Source organism: Poecilia formosa, unplaced genomic scaffold (assembly GCF_000485575.1).
Source record: "Poecilia formosa unplaced genomic scaffold, Poecilia_formosa-5.1.2 Scaffold256, whole genome shotgun sequence".
Taxonomy (NCBI): Eukaryota; Metazoa; Chordata; class Actinopteri; order Cyprinodontiformes; family Poeciliidae; genus Poecilia; species Poecilia formosa.
Genome location: NW_006800195.1, coordinates 933778 through 940527, shown reverse-complemented (window position 1 = coordinate 940527; position 6750 = coordinate 933778).

The window sequence follows — 6750 nt, the reverse complement described above, 5'->3', positions numbered from 1 at the left end:
AAAGTAATATTCTAATCACAATATATACACAATAATATGTCCATCTTACTTGTGAAATGTTGTCTGTGGAGCCCTCACATCAATAATACATCGATCAGAACAAAAATATCCCTCAGTGCAGAGGCATCTTCTACTGTTTTGATTAAGCAAAGTAGGAGGGTATACCGCTTCAAGATGGCCGCCGTATTTCCTGCGCTGGAGCGGCCAATGCGGGGTCTACTCTTGTATTATGTCTATGGAGGCTCCGCCGAACCCCTGAGACCGACTCACCAAATCCCTGGGGTTCGATCGAACCCAGGTTAAGAACCACTGTTCTAGAGCTTTATGCATGTTCCTGAGTTGGAAACACTCTTAAAGGGCTGAAAATGTCAGCATGTAACTCAAGCCACTTTCTCACCTAAAGTGGGCTCAGCTAAAATATCAGGCCAATGAAATTAATCAAAATGAAACATAATGTAATCTGAGCAGGGCATGCCACCCCTGCTTCCTGCATGGATTGATCTGTGATCTCTTCCTTCTATTATAGATTTACGAAAATCATGATGCTCTTGCGATGCAGTCACAGCAGAGGGCCTGCACCAGTTCCAGCTCTGAGGACCCAAATTATGAAGATGAAGCTCAATATGGAAACATTTCAACTGAGGACATTTACTGTAATGAGTTCTTTTATAAAACACAGAAATGATTAAGAGTGTACCAAATATTGGGTCTTACATTATGTACAGACAATTGTATTTTTGTGAGGCTGAAGTGCTTTATTGATTTCCTAAAAGCTTTTTCTTGCTAAATAATTATCATCTTAATGCTTCTGATAAACTACTTTCACGAGCTTTGCAATTCTGCTTTCACATTGCAAGTTTTTACATTTATATCTATTGAGTTTTGTATTTTTATAAGGGAAAATAAATAAACTGTTATTGTCATGATTTTGGAGTGTCAGTTCTCTGAGTTTATGTCTTATTTTCATGGAGCTGGGTGTCAAGTCAAGACCTTGAGAGCCACCATGCTGCAACTTTTAGATGTGTGCCTCCAGATCCAGATGTGTCATCTGGTCAGAGCATGAAAAGGCAGATGCAGGCAGTGTGTTTTGGGCCTAAGAAATGGTTGCATGTTAAAATCCCACTAGATCAGCGGTTTCTGAAAGTCAGAGCTCTGAATGTGTACCTCAAACAACCAGTTCAAAGTCTATTAAATATCTGTTTTTTCCCTATTCTGACGCTTGATTTAAACTCCAACAAGTTGTCTTTATGACATTTAGATGTGCAAATGCATTCAGTAGCTGCCATTTGATTGTTTGCTTCATTATTTGTGTCAGCAGCAGTCGAACAGGCATAACTAATGACCAAGTGTGTTTGTGTTAAAATGTAATGGGAGAAGAAAACTGCAGCAGTTTGAAAATTTAGTCCAACAGAACCTCCTTTGATAAAGAAATTAGTTTCTAAAAACACAACAGAAATCTATATTTAGGTTATTAATTGGAATAAAGTATAATTAATGACCCACTCTTCAGGTATACTTTGGATAGTGGATTAATATTGATAGAAAACGTCCACATGTACTTCTACGGTGGATATAATTAAATTCTCACCAGATGATTTTAGGGTTTGCCAAACTTATTTCTATGTGAAATGAATGTCATGTAGTATGGGATCATATCCTCTGATGGTTAGACACACAAGGTTGTCAGCTCCTCGTTTTCAAAATGTTTTTAGATCTTTAATTCTGCTCCATTTATCAGTTACTTAAAAAAAGTTTATTTTAACAGACATTGACAAAAATATCTCTACATGATACCTTTACATTAATTCACCACTTGGTGGCACCAAATGCTTGGTAATTACATTTCAAGAAGGCTAAAAACAGCAGCAAAAAATAACAAGATGACTCAGTGTTCAGACAGGTGACAAGATAACATCAGAAATAGTGGTGGAGCAAAGATGACAGTTTCCTTAGTGATATAATCTTACAACTACATTAAACAAGCATTTTACACGCAACCAAGAATTTAAAAAGTATATATACTTTCTCGTGGAATCTGATGTGTAGCTTTTCAGAACTTTATATTTTTTAACCTCATTTATTTGGATGAAATAGAAGAGTTTCAGTTCTAAAAAAAACTACATATTCAGATTTAATCCAAGCTTTCATTTGATAGATTTCATGGATGGATGAATTTCTGCTCCCGACACAAACCAAAGCGGAAGATGGTACCGTTTCTATGGTTACAGATGTTGCTGAGGAGATGCTCTGACACAAAACTGGTTGTAATGATAAACCTCTTCATATCACTAATGTCTTTGATCTCTTAAAAAAAACTATTTTTTTAGTAATTCATTAAGAGCACAAAACTGAAAAAACACTGAAGTAATTTAATTTTAGCAGTTAATTGTGTAAATGTTTTCTTTCTTCAGATATAAGACATGAGGCAGTGCGCACCAGTCTAGGCCAGTACAAAGACATGACACAAAGTCACCACATACAAACCCATATTTGCACATTTTCAGGGAAAAAAAAACATCTCAAGTATAAACATGAAGTTCTGCGCAGCTAAAATTAAAATCAAAGTTTCTTGCAGTACTCCACCCCACAGTCTCTCACTGTGATGCTATTTTCAATGTTTTGTCAGTAATGTCTATAGTCTTAAATTTAGCTATTATTAGGAGTAAAATGTATTTCCTAATTTTGCTAGTTGAATTATCATGAACACTATATTGCCAAAGTATTCGCTCATCTGCCTTGACGATGAGCTTTAGTGACATCCTGTTCCTAATCCATAGGGTTCAATAAGACGTTGGTTCACCCTTTGCAGCTAGAACAGTTTCAATTCATCTGGGAAGGCTGTCCACAAGGTCTAGGAGTGTGTTGGTGGGGATTTCTGACCATTCTTCCAGAAGCATATTTGTGAGGTCACACATTGATGTTGGATGAGAAGGCCTGGCTCTCAGCTTCCCTTTTAGTTCATCCCAAAGGTGTTCTATCGGGTTGAGGTCAGGACTCTGTGCAGGCCAGTCAAGTTCATCCAAACCAGATTCTGCCATCCATGTCTTTATGGACCTTGTTTTGTGCTCTGCTGCACAGTCATGTTGGGAGAGGAAGGGGCCTGCTCCAAACTGTTCCCACAAAGTTGGGAGCCTGGAATAGTCCAAAGTGTCTTGGTATGCTGAAGCATTCAGAGTTCCTTTCACTGGAACTAAGGGGCCAAGCATGGCTCCTAAAAACAACCATAATCATCCTCCACCAAAATTTACACTTGCCACAATGCAGACAGACAAGTATTGTTCTCCTGGCAACTGCCAAACCCAGACTTGTCCATCAGATTGCCAGATGGAGACGCACAATGTGTCACTCCAGAGAATGTGCCTCCACAGCTCTAGAGTTTCAGAGGCACTATGCTTTACACCACTGCATCTGACGCTTTGCACTGCACTTGGTGATGTATGGCTTGGATGCAGCTGGTCACCTTTGAAACCCATTCCATGAAGTTCTCTGCACACAGTTCTTGAGCTAATCTGAAGGCCTCATGAAGTCTGGAGATGTGGAATGACTGACTGCAGAAAGCTGGCAACCCTCAATAACCCATGCCATGAAGCAGCATGGCTCATCACGCTTTTATTTTGAAAACCAACACTCAAAATGAAGCAGTCATGTGACCCATGCAATGCGAGGCATCATTTGTTACCAGTCACATGGTTTTCAGCAAGCCGACACAAGCCTCAAAGCGGGGCTTCATCGGACACACCCCCGTTTTACTCAATACACGCCTCGAAGCCTGACTTCAGATGGCCCATCAGTAGTTGCTGTCTCATCTCTCTGCTTTTGGGTCCGAACCACAACTAACACCAAATCAGGACCAAAATATTTCTTTAATCACCTTTCAATCACTGGATTTTTGCTATTATAAGCCGCTTTTGCATTGTGAGAAGGAGAACATCGATGAATGTTCTAAACAAAAAGAAAAATAAGCAAACTATAGACTGCTTTGTTGGCACTTAAACAGGAAATATTCTTGCTGAGATGGCACAGTGCTAACCACTGTACCTCAGTCCTCCCTCATTTTCTATGACTATTTCCTCCTTATTTTTATTTTACTAATTATAAGTCTGTCTTCTTACTTATAGAGTTCAGTTTTAGCATTTGAAACATAGAGAATATCATCATTTTACACCTCATTTCTGAGGTTTGCTGAAGTTTGTGCAGAGGGCTGAACTTAGACTAATGTGGTTTCCTTAAAACACTTCATGATTCACTTCAACATTATTTCTGGTTTAGTTTGTCGTCCTCAGTCATGCAAAGATGTGGAGCTTCCAGGTTATGTTGTTCATCTTGTCTGGTAAGTTTTAATATTCATTCAAATATAAATCCAACATTTTCCCGTGGCTTTAAAAAGCAGGAGTAGATTTTATCATCTTAACATTATAAAAATTTAGAAGTTAGCCCCCTTCGTAGCTAACTTGTGACGTTTGTATTATTTGTTTTTAAATACATACATGTCTGCCTGTTATCTTTTACAAATAAAGCTTTATCTATTTATATATTTATTGAGTATGTTTGCTGAGGACTCACAATAAAAATCTTGTTCTTTTGCAAAAATGACAATGATTTTGAATTAAAGTTAATTGTATTTAATTATGTTTTTGTTCTCTCCTGTTTCCAGCTGCTGTGTGCTGTGTGAGCCGTGCTACAGGTTTGATCCGTGTGTTTGGATACGAAGGAAGAAATGTGAATGTTTCTTGTCGATATGATGAAGGTTATGAAAGTTATGAGAAATATATGTGTAACGACCCATGTGGAAATGAGGATGTTTTCACAAGATCACAAAATAATCAGTACAAATATTCCACCTATGATGACAAAACATCAAGAATCTTCACTGTGACCATCTCTGATCTTCGTTTGGATCATGCTGGAAAATACTGGTGTGGAGTGAACAGAAAAAGACTAATAGATCTCTACACTGAAGTAAAGCTGGAAGTAAGAAAAGGTAAATAGTTTTAACTGGAAGATTAAACATTTCATTCAGCATAATAGATTGAACTTTACAGACGACACCCACAATAATGAATTGGCAGAAATGTTTCCGGCATTAATCGACTCCGAGTTGCAACACTTTGAGCTTCCCTCTTTCTGTCTTAGTGCAATCAGACNTCTATGAGTTACATGAGGATGTTGTTTACATGAACTCTTCCACTCCAAACACGTTGAGCCATGATGACAATGATGTCTACAACAACATCTTTTGAAGGAGACCTTCAAAAGTTAGGAAACACGTGACCAGTGTTAGTGACAGTAACAGCTCAGTAAAGGAACCAAATGCTGGTGTGTTTATATTTAGATATGTTTTTAATATTTACGTATTAGTTTTATGTTAAATGTGACTAAGAGAAGGCACACAGACAGAACAAGTCAAACTGATTTGCATTTTGACGTCAGCCTGTGTGAAGGTCAGGCGATTTGTTCACTGTCACAATATGCATGTTTTTGTGCTGTTGTGTTTCTGAAACCAAGAAGGAATTTCAAAATTAGTTTCAGAGAATCTACACATAGACAAAACTTATTCACACCTATGGCAGATTTAGGAGGAAGGTAATATTTTAATTTTAGCATTTTCCTTTGCATGAAAGTAATCTTAAAATTTTTTTTGGTTCCCAATTTGAGTCTCAACTTGGACCAGTAGAGGGAGCTAAAGATTAGTCTGATGTGAAGAATGAAGATGATGAAGCATCTTCATAGAGCAGACATGCAAAAGTTGATCAGCAATTATAGGAAGTGTTTGTTTGTTGCAATGCAAATAAAGATTTATCCATTCTTTGTTGAGAAGGTTATAAATTATTTTCACCATGCAGTTTGAAAATGTAAATAAAAACTGATCAGTCCATATTTTTCAAACTGAATCTACACATAGACAAAACTTTAGGAGGGTGTGGACCCTTGGGCTTGAGCCAAGGTGCGGACCCTACTTAGTCATGGTTATTCAGTTGTACATTAACAAGTGCGCGCGTACGCACACACACACACACACACACACACTTAGTCCCATCAACATAATCTCCCTGATTTCCATCCCTTCGGGTGGTCGCCGCTTGTCCATGACTAACTTGTAGAATCAGTCCTTTCCACCAACCTCATCTACCTACAAAGTCACAAAGATCAGCCACTGTCCACCAAGAGAGGGCTGATGGACAGTCCGCCCACCAGGTCATCTCCCTATGCAGGTTTTACAACAGTAACCCCACGGTTGACTACGTAGTGACTTTTTTTGCTGTATTTTTCACACACACACAGAAAAAAATTATATCAGGATATCTGGTTCTGCTCCACAGCGGTGGGACCGACTCAGGCTGCTCGTAGCAAACCAGGCATTTAGTCCAGCACTGGGGCAGAATGATGAAAATAAAGTCAGAAGTTTTCTCTGCAACCGAACCATTTCTGTGTTTAGAGGTGAGGAGGGTTTTTACTGCTATTACGAGGACAATTCCGAAAAATAAAACTGTTTTTGCAACTTCAGCATCAGAGACCTAGGTTTTTATTCAAATGTGTGTGTTGGAAAAAACATTCTTGCCCATAATTTGATAGTTAGTGGACACAGATCCACTAAAGGTCACTAGGGGCATCAAGGATAAAAGGGGCAGGGGCTCAAGCCCTTTCCGCTCCACCCCCCGCCTGAATTTTAATATTTTGGAGTTAACCAATCTGAGTCTCAACTTGGACCAGTAGAGGGAGCTAAAGATTAGTCTGATGTTAGGGCGCCTT